At 42.7% G+C, this 21,844-nt stretch overlaps 1 long non-coding RNA gene across 4 annotated transcripts in view; it reads right to left on the bottom strand.

The window, feature by feature from the left end:
* The window catches only part of LOC123950644, a 65,646-nt gene that overhangs the window by 7,413 nt on the left and 36,389 nt on the right, over positions 1-21,844 (bottom strand). The window lies entirely within an intron of this gene.

Genomic DNA, 21,844 nt, shown 5'->3' with positions numbered 1-21,844 from the left:
CAGAAAAGTGGGTACGGTTTCTAAAGGTGGATGGTGACTCCAAGGGAAAAGTAAACACCTTGTGGAAACCCAATTAATCAGGGCCTGAAGTAGGAGAAACACTGCATAAGCACAGCATGCTGTCCGTTAGACACACAGGAGTGGAGAACTGGATGACACCCTCTCCTTGTGTCACCCTGCCCCTTCCAGGGTGAGCCCATGAGGCTGCTGTCTCCAGAAACCAGCCCTCGCAGGCCTCCAACAGCCTTGTGGCAAGTCCAACTCGTTCCGGGCTTGCCCAGGTTGGACGACATATGGTCAGAATCCATCCTCACGGGTCCCAACTCCACATGTTTTTGAGTCATTTGTGTAGGCCAGTAGTTGGAAAGGTCCGAGTGACAGGCCAGCCGTAGGAAGCAGCAGAGAAACCGTTTCTGCAGAGTGAAAACCAGCCTGTAGCTTTCCTGTTATTCATTTTGGGTTTCCTCTTCCTTACCATTGAACATTGTTTGAGGGCTTACTTAAGTGCTAAGCTGCAGTCACTTCTATTTTCTTAAATTACTCCTAGACATATATTCTTCGCCTCAGCTTTTGACAGCAAAACCTTTCAAAAATTTGGCAATGGTGCCAGCCCAGATGTGTGCACTGCGCAAAAGACACCGCTCCTGAAAAAGAGATGTTGCATTTCCCTGAACTGTATATACACCGCCGTCCCTTGTCTTTTCTCTTCAGCAATGAGTCTTTTCACACGGTCATCCACGTCATTTCTTCTTTCTTTTTTTTTTTTCTTAAAGATTTTATTTATTTATTTGACACAGAGAGAGACACACAGAGAGAGGGAAGGCAAGCAGGGAAAGGGAGGAGAGAGAAACAGGCTCCCCAGTGAGTAGGGAGCCCAATGTGGGGCTTGATCCCAGCACCATGACCTGAGCCGAAGGCAGTTGCTTAACTGACTTGAGCCACCCAGGCACCCCTCATTTCTTCTTTCTGAAGTTATCTCAGTTTATTGTAGTTTATATATATGTATAGACATTTACATAATCACAAATTGACTTACAATTCTTGAGGCCTTCGCCGGGGCTCACTGTGAATGACGGCCCCTAGGATTATTCCATACCCACCGCCCCGTCACCCCCAGAGCTCTGTGCTAGAAGAACCAAGCACTGGAGCAAAGAACACAGCAACAGAAATTTCCTTTCCTTGTTTCTCCTCTGCTTTATCCACAACCCTTTCCCTTATTTCAAGATTTTAGCATTGTGACTTCTAAATTCTTTCTCTGCTATTGCAGAACCCGAACAGACAAACAAAACAGTGTATCTACTTATGTGCCCAAGACAGAATCAGTTGTTGGCTTATTTGAAATAGGTTCCATTTATGAGTATTATTTAATTAAGGTTTTCTGGGAGATTATTGTTGTGGAGTAAATTTGGTTCATTTGCCAAGGGTTAGTATTGCTTCTCTTATTGGAGATAGGTCAGGAAGAGCTGGAGTTTGCAAACTTCGTCCTGGGAGGTGTATGTTTTGGTCGAATAGACATTTTGTTAAGCTAACATAGGTTTTGAAAACAGCTACAAAAGTTGTCATCAAATCCTCGTATTATAATAGAAAGAAAGTCTGGGAAGGGGGTCATGTGACACACATTGCTGATTTAACGCAGGCCTCGTCTAAGGCTCAAACAGATTGAAACTCACCTTTCCATCTAATCAGGAAATTTGTTTTGCAAAATTTTTAAGTGCCCCACAAAAATTCTAGAATTTTCTCTTTGCTGACTTGGATCCTAAACGCTGAACATAGAAGGTAGCTGAATTTCCTCATGCTTCCTTTTTCCTGCTCTTGCCTTTTTAGACACACACACACACACACACACACACACACACACACACACAGAAACACACAAGCATTCATGAATGCATGTCAGATTTTCTGCAGGGCATATGATGATTCCGACAAAAGGAAAAGAAACACACAATAATAGGTGTATACAGAAAGGTTATATGGCACATAGCAGGTACTTAATGAATTTTGTTGAAGCGAAATAAAATACATTTGAAAACATAAATTGTAAAACATCAAGACTCGTCTCTCCCCTTTTTAAGAAATTATCTCCATACCCAACATGGGACTTGAACTTACAACCCTGAGATCAAGTGTCGTGTGCTCTTCCAACTGAGCCAGCCAGGTGCTCCAAATTGTCCCTTGGTTTAAGAACACAGATATAGCCTAAGGACATAGTCAATCCCATAAGCCAAGATCTATGCACAGATATTTATCGCAGAGTTACAACAATGAAAACGCGGAGGCAATGTAAATAAATAATTTTAAGAGAATTATGAAACAAATGGTATATCCATGAGGAGATTTTTAGAAAAGATATTATTTATTTGACAGAGAAAGAGAGAGCAAGCAGGGATAGGGGCAGAGAGAGAATCTCAAGCAGTCTCCACCCTGAGTACAGAGCCTGACACAGGACTCGATCTCACAACCCTGAGATCATGACCTGAGCAGAAACCAAGAGATGGATGCTTAAACAACTGAGCCACCCAGGCAACCCTATCCATAAGAAAATATTATGCAACCATGTAAACTATACTAAGAACATGTTTCAGAACATGGAAAAATGCTTATGACATAATGTAGAATTTACAAAATAAAAGGAATAACAATTTCATTTCAGTATAAGTTGAGCTCCGTAAGGGTACACTGAATAGAAGCAAAACTGGAAAGGAATATGCTAAAATGTGAACAGTGTTTCAGGGTAGTGAGACTATTTCTGCTTTTTCATATTTCACAATTTGTCTCAAACAATGTAGATGTATTATTTTGATAATTCGAAAAAAATGAAAAACTAGAAGACATTCCTATGGGCAAAATTTATTCATACAGCAGCTCAAAATCAGTGAAAACATTCTACATTTATGATGTAAGCTAAGCCCATTGGGGAGTTTTAACTATAATCTTCTAAGAATCACATAATCCAGTTTCCATAATTCCTGCAGGTAATCTATTCCCAAGTAGAGTGATCAAAAAATTTCAAGCTTACCTTCAAATGTTTTGGTTTCAGTTTCATTATGAATTGATAACTTATGGGAATATGTGTGCTGTCGTATTCTAACATCTTTCTTTTGCTAACAACTTACCATGCCATCTCTTCCTCTGTTTTCTTATTTTATGATCTCTGGATTGTTTTATTGTATCATTCTATTATCTCAAGTTCTTGGGGTGCTCATTCTCCCACCTACTATCTCCTGACTCCCTCCCGCTGGATCCTTTCCTCATGTGGTCTGTAGTTTTTCATTGTGAGCATATCTTTAGCAAGGTGCATTGTTTCTTTAAACGTTCCATGGGCCTTGAGTTAAAAAAGTGCCCTCAAAGAGAGATTTTGCATTTGCTTCAGCCACGGCTCTTTGGGACTCCATCCCTTTCAGGGCCCATTTTTTTTTTTTTTTAAAGATTTTATTTATTATTTGACAGAGGAAGAGAGATCACAAGTAGGCAGAGAGGCAGGCAGAGAGAGCAAGGGAAGCAGCCTCCCCGCTGAGCCGAGAGCCCGATGCAGAACTTGATCCAGGACCCTGAGATCACCACCTGAGCCGAAGGCAGAGGCTTAACCCACTGAGCCCCCCAGGCACCCCTCAGGGCCCATTTTTATACTAACCTCTAGGGTTGGGAGTCTCATCCCATGTGGACAGTATAAATTCAGATCTTATATCTTTGCATGGGGTTTCCACGTCTTACACACAAAGTGGTGGAGGCATAAGTTTCCTGTGGGCCCTGGGTACGGTGTGGGTAACCTTTTTTTCACAGAGGGGTCAGCTCTCCCTGTGCTCGGAAACAGAGGTCTTGATTCCAGCTTCCTACCTGGTGTGAGCCCTTGGTCACAGCCTCTGTCTTCTAATGTCAGCCCATGGCCGTTAGGACCTACGTCTGGGTATAGCAGTCCTGGGACTTTGTCCTCATCTCATACAACTGTTGCTCTCGTTTTGAGTTCCATCTTTTGTTTGGTCACCTAGGCGTTTCCTTTCACAAACTATCGATACATTTTTAAGGTTATTGCATTTTATTCAGGAATCCTGTGGCTTGGAATGGGAAGAGCTGCCTCTGCTAAATTTTGAGTCCTCAAGCAGTGTTCAAGATAAGAGCACCCCAGACTGCATTATTAGCACATCTGCTGTGTTCTGGTCCCCCCCTTTTTTTAATATTTTATTTATTTTATTTGACAGAGAGAGAGGACACAAGTAGGCAGAGAGGCAGGCAGAGAGAGAGGGAGAAACAGGCTCCCCACTGAGCAGAGAGCCCGACGCGGGGCTCGATCCCAGGACCCCGAGATCATGACCTGAGCTGAAGGCAGAGGCTTAAACCACTGAGCCACCCAGGCGCCCCTGTTCTGTCCCCTTTGAAGAGAGTCACAAGAGACTAATCATTAACAACAGTTAGAGCATCTAAGTTTTCCCAATTTTTCATCTTTTAAAATAAACTCAAGGCTCAGGGCACCTGGCTGGCTCAGTTGGTAGAGCATGTGACTCTTGATCATAGGGTCATGAGTTCAAGGCCCACGTTGGGTGGAGAGATTACTTCAAATAAATTAATTAATTAAAAAATAAAGGCTCTTTGATGTATAATAGCATGATCTTCATTTCCTTAAATTCTTCACTGGGTAGAAATGCTCCAAGAAGGTCACGCTTTATGTGTGCCGAGGCTAAGAAGCTTCTCTAAACTCTATTCACCACCCTCTTCATGTCATCAAAAGACACCTTCAACACCAAACCATTATCAAATTAATTCTTAAAAAGCAAACATCAGGGACACCTGGGTGGCTCAGTGGGTTAAAGCCTCTGCCCTCAGCTCCGGTCTTAATCCCAGGGTCCTAGGATCGAGTCCCGCATCGGGCTCTCTGCTTGGCGGGGCACCTGCTTCCTCCGCTCTCTCTGCCTGCCTCTCTGCCTGCTTGTGATCTCTCCCTGTCAAATAAATAAATAAAATCTTAAAAAAAAGGAAAAAAGCAAACACCATGCTTCATGACAACAAGCAGGAAACTAAATTTACCTTCTGCATCTTTCCCACAATTTTTCTTATGATTAATTCCAAAGTGTGGCTTCACCCACATGAAACATATTTCATAAAGTGTGTGGCTGTGGCTGCCCAGTTACCATAATAGGGAACTGAACTGGGCTTCCTCCCTCACGGTGAGTCCAGCCCTGAGCTGAGGCTACGAGCCCGACAGAAGGAAAGTGAAACCTACCTCAATGGGGCATCCCTCACCTTCTGCCACTGCTCCATGACAGTGGTCACTGTCACTCCTGAGATCGTGGGCATTTGCACCTATGTCCTCCTTATGGGTGGAGGAAAACTCAAGGTGGGGGTGGGGAGAATGCCGGGGAGAGACAAGCACAACCCAGGGATAACTGATCCAGAGGTTCTGATTTTTATCTACATTAATAAAATGAGTTTTACTCAAATATGTGATACCTAAAGAAAGGGTAATGATTTTTTAAAAAAAAGACATAAAATTTGTTTCTTGCTGGGTAGAACATTATCAAGATTTTTTTTTTAAGATTTTATTTATTTATTTGACAGACAGAGATCACAAGCAGGCAGAGAGGCAGGCAGAGAGAGAGGAGGAAGAAGGCTCCCTACGGAGCAGAGAACCCGACTCGGGGCTTGATCACCAGGACCCAAGATCATGACCTGAGCCCAAGGCAGAGGCTTAACCCACTGAGCCACCCAGGTGCCCCAAACATTACCAAGATTTTTTTTTTTAAAGATTTTATTTTATTTATTCAACAGAGAGAGAGATCACAAGTAGGCAGAGAGGCAGGCAGAGAGAGAGGAGGAAGCAGGCTCCCTGCGGAGCAGAGAGCCCGACGCAGGGCTCGATCCCAGGACCCTGATATCATGACCCGAGCCGAAGGCAGCAGCTTAATCCACTGAGCCACCCAGGCGCCCCAAGATTTTTGTAAGCTATTTTTGTCACCTGTCACCTCATTGGCTCATTACTACACACTTCATGGCAGAAGCTGCTCAGTGCTGAAGGACCCCAGGTGTTTCCCCGGCAAACCTGGGGCATCCAAGTCAGCCCTGACCCGAAGCCGTCATCTGCCGCAGGTTTTTCTTTGCAACCATGATTTCCACTCAGTGCTTCTCTCCAGACTTTCTCTTAGCTCAGTCGGTGGCTCTAACCCTGTCCTGATTGCTCCGTGTCCCAGCTCCAGCACGGCTAGAATTCCCACAGATGGCACTGCCCTCCCACCGTAAATCTTCCCCCTGTTATTCCTGAAACGAGTCCAGAGGGGTTTTCACACGAGCCAACTGTGCATTTGTCCTTTGCCTTCCGTGGACCATTGGCCACAACGTTCTAAGTCATAATAGAGGAACCAGCGTGATTCACGCAGGAATGGTAGAAATGACTGTGACAAATCTTCGGAAAGACAAACATTACTGGGTACCTCACTTGTGATGGAAAACTATTCCGACGTAGAGAAGGCATCTGAATTTGTGAGGCTGGCGTAGCTACGGTGTAGCTACTGATAGACGGGGGTTTTCTCACCGTGTGGTGACAGCTTTATTGCACGATAGCCCTTGTCGTTTATGGCTTCCTATGGCTATAAACACTGAAACGAGCATATTAAGCCTTGACTGGCTGACTTGGATTTGTGATATATTGGATCAGAAATGGGTGCTCGAACCATAGCCTTTTAATTTATGGTGGTGAGTGGCTGCACTGTAAATTAAAAAACATAACTAGAGAGCACGTAGGAAATGGAGCTGCTTCCCTAAATTAGAGTTTCTGATTTGCTTGTTATTTCAGCCCCAAACGCTGCTTGACTTTTGATTTTGTCCCTATAATTTTGTAAGAGTTATATGGACGAGTCAAAAGGGCTAAGTAGATCATTTAGAGCCGGGGAAGGCTCTTCACATGGCTTTAGCCTGAAGAGAAGGACCTGCCCGGGGTCACAGTTCCATGGGTGATGAGCAGGAAACAGCAGGGAGTGGAAAGGGAAGGGGCCACGAGCAACAAGGCTATGGTACAAAGAGGAACGGAGCTGTGCCGGTGACAGAAAGTGAGCAGAGAAGAGAGGGGCCAGGCCTCCAGCTTTGGCCCCTGCCCGGGCATAGGATGGTGATGCAGCATGGGCCAAAGAGCACATGAAAAACGCAGATCCGCAAGGTCATGGCGCCAAGGGATGGCTGGTGTGTATGTTGGAGAGATGGTCTGGGGTCATCCGATGATCCCAGAGGAGAGCAACTGAACCTGGCAGGAAAATCACTCTGAGAGGGATTATTGATTATCGGTTTCGTTGCAACATTTAGTGGATACACTGGATCTGGTTTTAAATATTCCCCCACTCCCTTTTTTCTCTTTCAATCAAAGGTTTGGTTGAAGCTGAGACAATGACTTTTGGGAATAGGTGGGAAATTCTAAGTTGGCGCTCATGGGTCCTTATTCAGAAAACTCATAAAAATCCCGAGTAACACAAGGTCGAAACATGAGAGGCAGTAACAAAGACAGAAGCGGAAAAAGGGGGAGGAGGTCAAAAGAGAAGACACTGAAGTCCCTTCAAATGATATTTCTCCCAGCATTTGAACTTTTCAAAATCTCACTATCCTCAGGTAATCCTCAAAAACACAATTCATTTTCTACTTTTTTTTTAAAGATTTTATTTATTTATTTGACAGAGAGATCACAAGTAGGCAGAGAGGCAGGCAGAGAGAGAGGGAAGCAGGCTCCCCACTGAGCAGAGAGCCCAATAAGGGGCTTGATCCCAGGATGCTGAGCCACCCAGGTGCCCCTCATTTTCTACTTAATGGCTGACAAAGGGCCATCAATTTCCCACACAGGCCATGTGATAATTAATTTTATGTGTCGACATGACTGGTCTAAAGAATGCCCAGGTAGGGCGCTGGGTGGCTCAGTGGGTTAAAGCCTTTGCCTTCGGCTCAGGTCATGATTTCAGGGTCCAAGGATCAAGACCGCATTGGGCTTTCTGCTCAGTAGGGAGACTGCTTCCTCCTCTCTCTCTCTCTCTGCCTGCTGCTCTGCCTACTTGTGATCTCTGTCTGTAAAATAAATAAAATCTTAAAAAAAAAAAGAAAAAAGAACGCCCAGGTCGCTGGTAAAGTGTTATTATGGGTGTTGTCCACAAGGGCGTCTCTGGAAGAGACTAGTATCTGATTCAGTAGACTGGGTAAAGGAGAACCCCCCCCACTGGGGTGGGTGGGCAGCACCCAATCTGCCGAGGGACTGAATGGAACAGAAAAAGATGAAGGAAAGACAAATTCTTGGCCTTCTCTTCTCGAGCTGGGATGTCAACCTTCCCTTGGACATCAGAGCTCTTGGTGCTTGGGTTTGGACTGCAGGACTTACACAAGGCCCACGGCTACCCACCACACACACTTCGGACAGACTGAATTATACCACTGGTTTTCCTGGTTCTCCAGCTTGCAGAGGTCAGACTGTTGGACTTCTTAACCTCCATAGTCACGTGAGCCAATTGCTCTAATTCCTACAATTCCTACAATTTATACACTATGATACATGCACATACAATGTATATATATTATGATACACACACACACACACACACACACACATTATATCCTATTGGTTCTGTTTCTCTGGAGAACTCTAACACGGGTCCTTTCCTCCCATAAAAATCTACTTTAGGGAGAATGGAAGCCACACTTAAAAGAATAATCACTCTTCTTCTATTTCTCTTCCTTCCTTTCTCTTCTCTTCCTAAATAATTCAGTCTTGAAGCCATGAAGTGGAGCCAAACAAGGGATGTGTCTACGGTGGTAGGAGGTTGCCTGGGGAGCTGCAGTGGTCCAGTGTGGGGTACTAGAGTCTGAGCAGAGGGAACGGGTAGCCCACCAGGGGGGCAGCCTGGTGCAAATGTCGGAGCTGCCCTGGAGTGTTGAGCCTGCCCAGGGAGAGGTGGCCTGGGAGATCAGGAGTGAAGGTCCTGGCCTGAGTAGGGTGAGGAGATAGGGTTACCAGATTTAGGGGAAAAACAAAAAAAGAAAGAAAGAAAGAAAGTTAGCAAAGCAAAACATGACACCCAGTTAAGTTTGAGTTTCAGATAAACAATGACTATTTTGTTAGTATAAATGTGTCTCAAATCTTGTATGAATTATTTGTAGTTTATCTGAAATTCAAATTTAACTGGACAATCCTGTATTTTATCTGGCCACATTGTGAGGAGGACATCAACACAGAAGGTGGTCTGGAGTGGGGTGTGTTAGCTCACGTGGGGGGTGAGGAGGGCATCCACGAGGGAGGTGGGAAGTGGCCCAAAATGGGGGGCTTGGAGCCGAAGCCAAGAAAGGAGAGCCTTGGCCTGGGAGATGGGGCAGCAGAGGGACTGTGAGGTTCCTAGGGCTGCTGTAACACATGACCACTTATCTGGTAGCTTGAAAGGAGAGAAATCTATTCTCTCCCAGATCCGAAGGACAGAAGTCTGAAAATGAGATGTCTGCAGGGCCGGGTCACCTTCGGCGGCTCTAGGGGAGAATCCCTCCTTGCCTCTTCCAGCTTTAGGTGGCTACCGGCATCTCTAGGCTTACGGCTGCAGTACTCCAGTCTCTGCCTCTGTCTCTAGGTGGCCTTCCCCTCTTCTCCCTGTGTGTCTCCCCATGTGTGTGTCTTTTATAAAGACAGTGGTCCTTGGGTTTAGGGCTTGCTCATAATCCAACATGACTCATCCGCAGAGTCCCGTTTTCCAAGTAAAGTCACATCCACAGTCTCCAGGGCTTAGGATTGTGAACAAATCTTTTGGGGGGGGGGTGCCTACCATTCAACCCAGGACAGTAACATATAGGGAACTGATCAAATAAGCAAATATTTTAAAGATCATGCAAGCCTGGTTTTCCCTACAGGAGAACAGTATGAAAAGATATTGAATTGGAATTAGGTGGATCAGGGTTAACTGATGGTTTTATAGATGAGGATAGGAATAATTCTAGATGTAAATGTCTGCCTGTGTGTGTTTGTGCTATCTATTGGCCAGTGATATGCCAATAGCAAAGAGTACATCTAGTGCCTGGATCTTGGCTTTTAAATACCATTTCCCACTAAAGGGGGTCAGATTTCCTTGGAGAAATAGTTGATTCCACGGTTGATACAAGGAAAGTACAAGGAAAGCCTACAATATTTTGCTATACCAGAAAACAAAAAGATACTCAAAGAATAAAGGGGATATGCCAAAGGACACGAAAGCCAGGTGAATGGGCTCCCCAACTGCCAAATCAAGGACAATTTGAGCATGAATGATAATGTCAGTGGATTATAACCCACTGAATACAACAAGAATCTGCAAATCCACACCAAGGTACAAGGATGAATAAATAAATGGAAAGTTTAATAAGAAATGGGATCTTTGTCTACTTTTAAAGGATAATCCCACAAAATATTTCCCACCAACAAAGGGGGAAAGAGCAGTTTTACAGTGAGGAAGACTGGCAGACACTACTTAATGAAATGATCCTAGTGGACATCAGCACAGTTAAATTATACCAAAGTTAAATTATGCACCACCTGGGGGGATCCAGTGAGAACTCAGCCTCAGTCCTGGGTTCTTCTTGCCAAAAATCCAAGATAAACTTGAGTTTAATCATGAGGAAACATCAATCAAACCCAAACTGAGGGTCATTCTACAAAATAATGGGTTGTATTCTTCTAGACTGTCGAGTCCAGGAGATTAAGAAAAGGCTGAGCCAGTGTTCCAGTGTGTAGCTGCTAAAGAGACGCAGGTATCACCCAAGGTAAGACCTGATTCCGAATTGGATGCTTCTGCTCTCACGGCAGCACTGGCAGATTTGGGCAGAGTTGAATGAGCACTAAGTGTGAGTAAGCGGTAGTGGTATATCAGTGTGACTTTCTAGGTTCAGGTTGTTATTTTAGGGTCATGTTGGAAAGTGTTCTTAGGGAAACAAATATTTAGGGGTGATGTAGTATCAGGTTGATAACGTACTCTCAAATGATTAGGGAAAATAAAATTCTTTGAACTGCACTTCCAACTTTCCTGTATCTGTTTGTTTAAGTCTATTGTTATTGCAAAATTTCAAAAGTGAAAAAGTACAGTTGGACAGGTCAAGAATTACGTTCATATACGTCCACTGCAGCATTATTTATAATACCAGAAAAGTGAAATCGTGTGACAATTTATACAGGCTGATCTCAACTGTGTTTAAAAAATAGAAAAAAGGGGTGCCTGGGTGGCTCAGTGGTTTAAGCTGCTGCCTTCAGCTCAGGTCATGATCTCGGGGTCCTGGGATCGAGTCCCGCGTCGGGCTCTCTGCTTGGCGGGGAGCCTGCTTCCTCCTCTCTCTCTCTGCCTGCTTCTCTCCCTACTTGTGATCTCTATCTGTCAAATAAATAAATAAAATTTAAAAAAAAATAGAAAAAAAAGAGGGGCCCGTGGGTGGCTTATTTGGTTAAGTGTCTGATTGATTTTGGCTCAGGTCATGATCTCAGGGTTGTGAGATCCAGCCCTGTGTTGGGCTCTGCAGTGGGTATGGAGCCTGCTTAGGATTCTCTCTCTCGTCCTCCCTCTGCCTCACACCTTCCCACTTCTGCCCTCCCCACCCCCACTCCCACTCTCTCTCTTTAAAAAAAAGGGTTAGGGGCAGCTGGGTGGCTCAGTGGGTTAAAGCCTCTGCCTTCGGCCCAGGTCATGATCCCAGAGTCCTGGGATCGAGCCCCGCATCGGGCTCTCTGCTCAGCAGGGAACCTGCTTCCTCCTCTCTCTCTGCCTGCCTGTCTGCCTACTTGTGATCTCTATCTGTCAAATAAATAAATAAAATCTTTTAAAAAATAATTAAAAAAAAAAAAAAGGGTTAGGAGCGCCTGGGTGGCTCAGTGGGTTAAAGCCTCTGCCTTTGGCTCCGGTCATGATCTCGGGGTCCTGGGATCGAGCCCCGTGTCGGGCTCTCTGCTCGGCAGGGAGCCTGCTTCCCCCCTCTCTCTCTGCCTGCCTCTCTGCCTACTTGTGATCTCTCTCTCTCTGTGTCAAATAAATAAATAAAATCTTTAAGAAAATTTTTAAAAAATTTAAAAAGAGTTAGAAAGAAATAATACATGAGCCTGGGTGGCTCAGTTGGTGAAGTGTTCGACTCGTGGTTTCGGCTCAGATCGTGATCTCAGGGCTGTGAGATCACGCCTCACATCGGGCTCCTGGCTCAGCATGGAGTCCGCTTGACATCCTCTCCCTCTTCTACCTCCCCTCCCACACTCGCACATGTGTTCTCTCTCTCAAATAAATGAGATCTTTTTTAAAAAAGTATTTTAAAAATAAAACAAAGAGAAAAATATGAATGTGTTAAGACTACATGTATCTACTTGGAAGGACTATGGCTCCTGTTTTTTTGCAGGGGCACCCATGATATACAGAAAGAATGGTAAGGTTCACTAGGGCTAGACAGTTGAATTCAATCACAAGCTGAACAGAAGTGAAGACAGTGACTAGATGAAAGAATCTGAGGTATATAGTAGAATTTAACAATACAGTGAAATTGCATCATGTATGGCTTTCTTTTTTTTTTTTTTTAAAGATTTTATTCATTTATTCGGCAGAGAGAGAAATCACAAGTAGGCAGAGAGGCAGGCAGAGAGAGAGGGAGAAGCAGGCTCCCCGCCGAGCAGAGAGCCTGACTCGGGGCTTGATCCCTGGGCCCTGAGATCATGACCTGAGCCGAAGGCAGAGGCTTAACCCACTGGGCCACCCAGGCACCACTGTAATTTCCGACAAGTCAAGAATGCACATTCAAATTGCATTTTTCACACAGCCTAGGCCTGACATGCAAGCCAACAACTTCATCTGTTGCCTTACAATAGAAACAGTGACGGACTCCGGGAAGAAAGGCTGGCTGTGCTGGATTTAAGCAATGGTAAAGAATATACTAATTCTGACTATTACTATGCCCTGGGCAATTCAAGGGATTTTTCCAGGGTAATTGTCACAGAGTAGGCATAATTTTCATTTGACATGCTGTGTAAAACATAACCTTTGTTTAAACAGTGACTTTAGTCTTGATTTTAGGGTAAAATTTAACATTTACTTTAATTCCTTCCAGGGATCTTAACTAAGAACTAATTCTTCTTTTAAGATTTTATTTATTTATTTGACAGGCAGAGATTACAAGTAGGCAGAGAGAGAGAGAGAGAGAGAGAGAGAGAGAGAGGAGGAAGCAGGCTCCCTACTGAGCAGAAAGCCCAATGCGGGTCTTGATCCCTGGACCCTGAAATCATGACCTGAGCCGAAGGCAAAGGCTTTAACCCATGGAGCCACCCAGGTGCCCCTGAATTTGTTTATAAGTTGAGATATAATTCACATAGCAAAAAATGCACCCTTTTAGGGTATAAATTTGGTCTTAATGATGGGTTTAACATGGCACAAGAGATCTACAGAGCAAAGAGAAATCTCCTTTTAAAGTATACAGATCTTCTTAAAGAAAAGTAAATTCAGATTTTAACATTTGGAAAGGAAAGTGATCAGACAAGGTTGGCAGGGCTGTGTTCCTTTTGGAGGCTCTAGGAAACAATCCGTTTCCTTGCCTCCCATCCCTCCAAGCTCTGCTTCCACGGTCACATCTTCTTTGACCCTCTTCTTTGCCTCCCTCTTGTATATAAGGACTCTTGTGATTGCATTGGGTCCATCCTGATAATCCAGGAAAATCTCTCCATCTCAAGATCCTCAACCTTCTCACATATGTGAAGCTCCATCTGCCATTTAAGGTGACATATTCACAGAATCAGGAACTAGAACGTGGACATCTTTTGGGGGTGACATTATTCTGCCTACCACACTTTCCCTTCCCTCCCACATTTCCAAACCTCCATGTGTTCCCCAAACAGGCCCAGATCTCCCTTTCTAGCTTGAGTTCTCTTGGATCTCCTACTCATGCCTTCTCACTTCCAGCCATCACCACCTCTCTCTCTTCCAGTCTAAATCCTACCCATTCCATGAGTCCCATCTAATCACGAGTGCTTTGTCAATGCCTTCCCAGGCCACCCAACGTATGAGTATCATTTTCTAAATCCCACAGCATGGAGTAGCTGCACAATTCCTTTGGCAAACCCTCTGTCTTCTGTCATATATCTGTGGCTCATAGGTGCTGCAAAATGTTGAATGATTAAATGAATCTCCACCAGCAGACCCATAAGCACATTGAGATCCATGTCTTTTTTTCCCCCAGGTTTATTGAGATATAACTGATATATAGCATTGTATTAGTTTAAGGTGAACAATGGTATAATATGACATAGGTATATATTTCAGAATGATCGTCATAATAAGGTTAATTAACACATCCATCACCTCCCATAATTATCATCAGTGTGCATGCATATGAGAATATTTAAGTGAGAATATTTAAGATCTGCTCTTTTAGCAATTTTCAAGTACACAATACTGTATTAACTATAATCACTATGTCATACATTAGATCCCCAGAATGTATTCATTTTATGACTGGAAATTTGTCTTCTCTGATGAGCATCTCCCCATCCCCCTGACCCCCAGCCCCTGGCAACCACCAATCTATTTTTAAGAATCATATCTTAGGCTACTTTCCAATCCAGCACTGGAGAGTGGTTGACGGAGATACATGGTGATGATGAAACGATGAAGAATGTCTAGGAGCCCCAGGGAGGAAGAGTTCTCAGAATCCCCTCTGTTTCTTTAGTTTGGAGCAACACCAAGTCACCCCTTGCCAAAACATACCTAGGGCATATCTTTCTTCTCTTTTGGTTGGTGTCAATGACAAACTTTGGTAACAATTTTGCCTCAACCCTTCCTATCCAACATCTTACCCTCTCTGGACTTGATACTCATATTTATGGCCAATAGAAGCTATTACAGGGGGGCGCCTGGGTGGCTCAGTTGGTTAAAGCCTCTGCCTTCAGCTCAGGTCATGTTCTCGGGGTCCTGGGATCGAGGCCCGCATTGGGCTCTCTGCTCAGTGGGGAGCCCGCTTCCTCCTCTCTCCTGCCTGCCTCTTTGCCTACTTGTGATCTCTATCTGTCAAATAAATAAATAAATAAATAATCTTAAAAAAAAAAAAAAAGCTATTACAGGGGTACTTGTAGCACCGAGAAGTGCTCTGGAGGCCGGCCACCAAGGACTGTGGAGGGTAGGGTAGAAGAGAGAAGTGACAAGACTCCTAAAATCCCCTCAGTCTACAGCAGGATGACATTCTTCAAAATGTGTGGCTTTCCTTAGTTTTGCACACTGCTAGGATATTATTTACTGGCCAACTGATTTTTTAATTTTTTAAAGAGTTTTGGAGAGGGGGCTTAGTGATTCTGCATCTGTTGGTCTATCTCACCCCTGAAAGATGGATGTCACTATTTCATGTGTATTTCAGTTTTCTCCTAGATAATGATGATCACTTTCTATGAGGAAATGTTTTTACTTTATTATTCATAATTTGAGAAAACTATCTTCCCCAGAGATTTTTCATCAGCAGCCGACAGCATTCATGGGGCAATTCTTCCAGTCGAGGAAAGGTATAAGGAAATTTCTGGGTTACTTCTGGCCTTATGATTCTAACTACAAACCTTAAGTTCACATCAACATACGCATCACAAAATGCTATTTGTTGTCTCACAGCTTTGACAGAGGAGTTGAAATCTTTTTAATATAATTCAGCAAACATTTAATATAGGAACTTGGCTGGGCTTTTGTGGAATAAATAGATGAATAAGAGACAGTCCTGGCCATCCAAGAAAGATAAGACAGGAACACAGATAACTGGTACGTGAACTATTTCAGGCATCCCTTCTGACTCACCACCGTTGGTGCATTGGGCCTTCGACCAAGAAAAATTAAATCCAAGATTTAAGGGCGGGGGGTGGAGGGAAGAAGTCCTTCCAGCTTGGTGGGAAAACAACCAAAACTATAGATTTCTCAGGTTTTAAACAACATTACAAAGAATCTTTACCAGTTGTAACTTTGCTTTTCCAGCAATAAAAAATGTTTTCTGTGTTTATAGTTACAGTGCTGTTTCTGTGACTGTGTTTAACAGTGGCGCAAAGATGCGGAGTTTTGCTTGTGTTCAACTGAGGGGTATAACTGTGCAAAGCTTTCCCCTCCCTTTAAGGAAAAAAAAATCAGGAAGGAACTGAAATACAAGGCTTTTCCTCCCATTTTACATTCAAACATGTCTTACAGGAAATGAACAAATAGTGATTCTCAAATATAACATTGTGCTTCTATGTGTTGTAGCGCAAAATGAGCTTTACAGGAATTTCGTGTATTCCGGAAGTTGAGTTTTTAAGGACAAATGTGGAACTTGGATTGTCACTTCCTATAGTGCAGTAATGCCAAATTCTTGAGCCCAAACATTCTAAGATCTCCAAAATCTCATCCCAACTCATTTCCAGCCTCATGTGTGTGTCTTCCTTACTTCAGGAACACCACAATACTTTCATTTGAAAGTAAAAACTAAAAATTACTTAATAACTTTTTTTTTTTTTTACTTAAAAGTTTTGAACTAAAACTTGAACAGAATTTTTCAAAAAGGGCAAGGAGTTCTTTCAGAACCAAAGAGGTTCTTTAAACATTTTCACTAATAAAAAAAAAGAGATGGAAATTCCAGCCAGCATAAGAAATATTTAATCAGATAGAGTTGTCCCATGGGCCACAATTATTTCCAGAAAACAATGGAAAAAGGGAAAAAAAGGCATTAAGAAGCTAGAATTACCTTTAAAAATAAATATAACCTAGAAGAAGAAAACCAAAACCATTTTTTAAAAAAGATTTTATTTACTTGACAGAGATCACAAGTAGGCAGAGAGGCAGGCAGAGAGAGAGGGGAAGCAGGCTCCCTGCTGAGCAGAGAGCCCGAGTCCTGGATCCCAGGACCCTGGGATCATGACCCAAGCTGAAGGCAGAGGCTTTAACCCACTGAGCTACCCAGGTGCCCCTCAAAACCATTTTAATGGGATATTTAGAGAATGACCTATTAATGCATGTCATACTCCTGTAAATTATCCTCAAATTTAATACAATTTTTATTTGTTTAGTACAAATACTAATTAAAATTCCCAAGTGATTTTTTTAATTAGAAAAATGACGTAAAGTTTATTGAGAAAAACTAAATAGGTAAGAAGAGTTAAAACACATTTTGAGAAAAGAAAAAATAAATGCACTGTGACTAGTTCTACCTGATATTAAAATAAATAAAAGCAGGGTGCCTCAGTGGCTCACTTGGTTGTGCATCTGACTTTGGCTCAGGTCATGATCCCAGGGTCCTAGGATCCAGACCTACATTGGAACCCCTGCTCCCTCTGCCTGTCACTCCTCCTGCTTGTGCGCTCTATCAAATAAATAAAATATATACATATAAATAATATATATACATATATATAAAATATATACATATATATATACATATATACATATATATAAAATCTTCAGTAATTAAAGCAGAATGCTATTAGAAGTTGACTAGAGAAATAAATTAATAGAACAGAACAGATAGCTCAGAAATAAATCCTATTACATAAAAATACTTTAGGGAATAATAATGAGAAAAGAAACAGTTTTTCAATACATGGTGTTGAGAAAATCTTAGCTCTTTAAGAGGAAATTCCCCATCTCATGCCTTACACTCAAATGTGTTCCAAGTGGAATTTAAAAACTAGATTCAGGGGCTTCTGGGTTGTTAAGTGTCCGACTCTTGATCTCAGCTCAGGTCTTGATCTCAGAGCTGTGAGTTCAAGCCCAAGTTGGGCTCCACGCTGGGGTGGAGCCAACTTATAAATAAACAGTTACATATATACATACATATACATACATACATATATACTTACATACTAAAGAGTCAAATAAAATAGAAAAATCTTCAGACAAAGGGGACAAAAAGAGTATTTATCCAACATCAGGAAGGGAGCATTCTTGAAGGTCAGAAGCATGAAGAGGACTCAAAAGAGGAATGAGGTAATATCTGATCACTTTGCAAACTAACTATAAGTGAAGTAAAAACCCACGTCCAGTCCAGTGATACAGCAGCCTCACGCTCTGATAGAACGTCCCCTCCCACCTGAACTCCCCACACCCATTACAAACACACAGCAATATTAAATAGGATATAAAAAGGGAAAATAGAAATGATAAAATTGGGTTCGAAAGGCATAAAAATAAATACCTCCATGGAATAGAAACAAAAAAATACCACCATGAAGAAAACAGAACTGCTGCTGGATACCAAGTGGCCTTCCATCCCTGCGCCCAAGGCTTCAGCTGCGGAAGGTTCATGAAGACTAAGTGTACAGACTCAAAACAGATCTTGGAGGACACAGATCACGGCTGGCGCTCCCGTTTGCCACAGAGAATAAAAAAAAAGTTTGCTCACACATTGCTGAGAGGTCTGGACTCATAGGAAGCTGCAAATGTTGGGAAGTAGGAATTCAGATAAGCCCGATGACGAGAAGGAATCGGTGGCATCTATAATACCAAAGTGAAGCCAGGAATACCAAAATACCACGTGTATCCATTCTGGATGGGAGCCCCAGGGTGGTAGGTGGTGAAAGCAATTTAGTCAGACAGGAAGAGGTGAGCATGGAGAGAAAAAGAGGAAGAGGAAATAAATAAAAGATGAAACAGTTTTTTATTAAAAATGAGCCTCTGGCAAAACAAATTCCAAAACCATATTAAAATATCTAACATAAGAAAGAATATGAGTCCCACTTCCCCTCTCTAGATAAAACTGATTTTAAGGAATTATTTGACAAGGAATTGAAAATAAATGTGCTGCGTCATATATCAAAAAGATATATGAATATAACCTTTCTATTAAAAAAGAACACGGGGCTGGGGGCGCCTGGTGGGGCTCAGTCGTTAAGCATCTGCCTCAGCTCAGGTCATGATCCCAGGATCCTGGGATTGAGCGGTGCATTGAGCTCCCTGCTCAGCAGGAACCCTGCTTCTCCCTCTCCCACTCCCCCTGCTTGTGTTCCCTCTCTCGCTGTGTCTTTCTTTGTCAAATAAATAAATAAAATGTTAAAAAAAAAAAACAAAACAAAAAGCAAGAAAAAAAACCCCACAGGAGCTACTGGGTGGCTCAGTTGTTTGGGTATCAGCCTTTGGCTTGGGTCATAATCACAGTGTCCTAGGATCGAGGCTGGAGTCCTGCTCCCTGTTCTGTGGGGAGCCTGCTTCTTTCTCTCCCTGTCCCCCTGCTTGTGCTCTCTCTCTCACTCTCTCTCTGTGTCAAATAAATAAATAAAATCTTAAAAAAAAAAAAAAAAAAAAAAGAAAGAACAACAACAACGGGAACCTGGGTGGCTTAGTTGGTTAAGCATCTGCCTTGGGCTCAGGTCATGATCCCAGGGTCTTGGGATCGAGCCTCACATTGGGCTCCCCAATCAGTGGAAAGCCGGCTTCTCCCTGTCCCTCTGCCTGCCAATTCCCGTGCTGTGCTCTCTCTCTGTGTTAAATAAAGAAAAAAAAATCTTTAGGAAAAAAAAGAACACAAGAGAATGAAGCAAAAAAATCACTAATGAAACAAGAAACAAATGCATCTGAAAGAGAAACAAATAGAAACATAAAATACAGACATTAAAATTAAAAAATCAATTGAAAGAATAAATGTTAGGGTAGAAAGTTTCAAAGAGAGAATGACTGTTTTGGAAAAAAAGAACTCACCCAGTTCCTGACCAAAGAAAAGAAAAATAGGAGAGAACAATTAAGGGGTGCTGAGGATATCATGCAAGGACTTCCGAAGAAGAAAATGAAGAGAAAGAGCCGAAATCCTCACACTGAAACTGTATCGTATACACCAAAAAAAAATTAAAAAATTAAATCATTGCAGGGTGAGCTCAAAACATCAAGAATGAGAACATCTTAAGGACTATCAATGATAGAAGACAGATTACATGCAATCAGGGAACAGTCTTCCCATCAGATGACACAAAAAAGCCAGTGAAGAAGTATCTTCAAGGAACTGAGGGAACATAGATGTGCACACAGCTAAACGCTTGCCATATGTATGCAAAAATGAAACCATTTTCAAATAGTAAAGCATAAGACCACGAATTTAGCCACCTGCACACTGGGGTTTATATCCAAAATGGCACTGGCAAGAGCAGAGGCTGCTTATGGTCAGTGTCTGTTCTGGTTGACTACTCCCCACGCTATACTAGGATGTAATATCTTTAATATCACTCCTGAGCGCTTCCTTACTGGTTAGTAAAAACCTTTGCCCCAAACACTCAGGTGTGCTCCGGACATCTTAACCTTCCCTGGGGACCCTGCCCAGATTGATCCGTATTTTATAACTAAAGAGTTCATGGGTGTCACTGTAGGGGTTCTCCCAAAATCCTGCTTCTGCCCTGTGGGAAGAGCTCATTCTGATTGGTCAATTCATTTTGACTGCAGAATCTTGGTTTTAAATATTTTGGACAATACCTTTGCAACAAGTCCTCTACAAAAGCTAATAAGGTATATACTTTGCCAAGAGGAAAAGTGTCCCAGGTAGAAGATCTGTAAACAGAAAATAGATTCTAGCAAATGAACTGATAACTTAAGACAGAAAATTTGTTACCAACTGATTGTAAAAAAGATTAGGTTGTGTTAAAGCAGCAGTGGGGAAGAAGGAAGGAAAGTAAAAGGAAAGTAAAAGAAGGAAAGTAAGTAGTTCCTGCAGGGAGACCTTTTCAAAATATCCATGTTTATTGGAACCCCTGTGTACTGTTGGTGAGAATGTAAAATGGTGCAGTTGCTTTAAAAAACACTATTTGCAGTTTCTCAAAAAATTAAAAATAGAATTACCATATGATCCAGCAATCCCACTTTTTGGTGTATATCCAAAAGAACTGAAGCAGGATCTTGAAGAGATATTTGCACACCCATGTTCACAGCAGCATTATTCACAAGAGCCAAGAAGTGGAAGCAACCCAAATGTCCATCCATTCATGGATGAATAAACGGCTAAGTGAAATGTTGTATATATTTCCACGTGGAATGGTATTTAGCCTTACAGAAGAAGAAAATCCTGGGAATGCCTGGATGACTCAGTTGGTTAAGCATCTGACTCTTGATTTCTGCTCAGGTCATGACCTCAGGGTTGTAAGACTGATCCCCACAGTGGGCTCCATGCCCTACTTAGGATTCTCCATCTCCCCCTCCCTCTGCCCCTCTCTGCACACACCCCCCCAAAGGAAATCCTGTCATGTACTACAACATGGGTCAACTCTGCTAAGTGAAATAAGCCAATTGCAAAAGACAAATATTGTATGATACCACTTATATGAGATTAAGATTCCATTTTTATGAGTCAAACTCATAAAAACAGTGAAATGGTGGTTGCGAGGGGCTGAAGGGGAGGGGGAAAAGGCGAGTTGTTGTTTAACAGAGTTTCAGTTTTGCAAGATGAAAAAGTTCTGGAGATCCAGTCACATGACAAAGTGAATGTGCTTAATGCTACTGAACTCTGTACTTAAAAATGGTTAAGACTGTAAATTTTATGTGTCTTTTACTACAATAAAAAAAACACAACAAAGCAATTCTAACATAGTATCTCTGTGGGTACAGGCGGAGGGTGGGAAGGGTAGGCAGTGGGTATTTTTTTTTTTTTTAAGATTTTATTTATTTATTTGACAGAGAGAGAGATCACAAGTAGGCAGAGAGGCAGGCAGAGAGAGAGGAGGAAGCAGGCTCCCCGCAGAGCAGAGAGCCCGATGCGGGGCTCGATCCCAGGACCCTGAGATCATGACCTGAGCCGAAGGCAGCGGCTTAATCCACTGAGCCACCCAGGCGCCCCAGCAGTGGGTATTTTTAAAAACTTCCCAGGTGATTCTTAATGTCCTGCTAAGGTGAATACCGCTAAATTATACCTAAAACAAAACCATATGAAGTTTGAAAGAAAA

The sequence above is a fragment of the Meles meles genome, chromosome 9, assembly GCF_922984935.1.
Source record: "Meles meles chromosome 9, mMelMel3.1 paternal haplotype, whole genome shotgun sequence".
NCBI classification, from domain to species: Eukaryota; Metazoa; Chordata; class Mammalia; order Carnivora; family Mustelidae; genus Meles; species Meles meles.
This window is presented reverse-complemented; position numbering and strand designations above follow the sequence as displayed.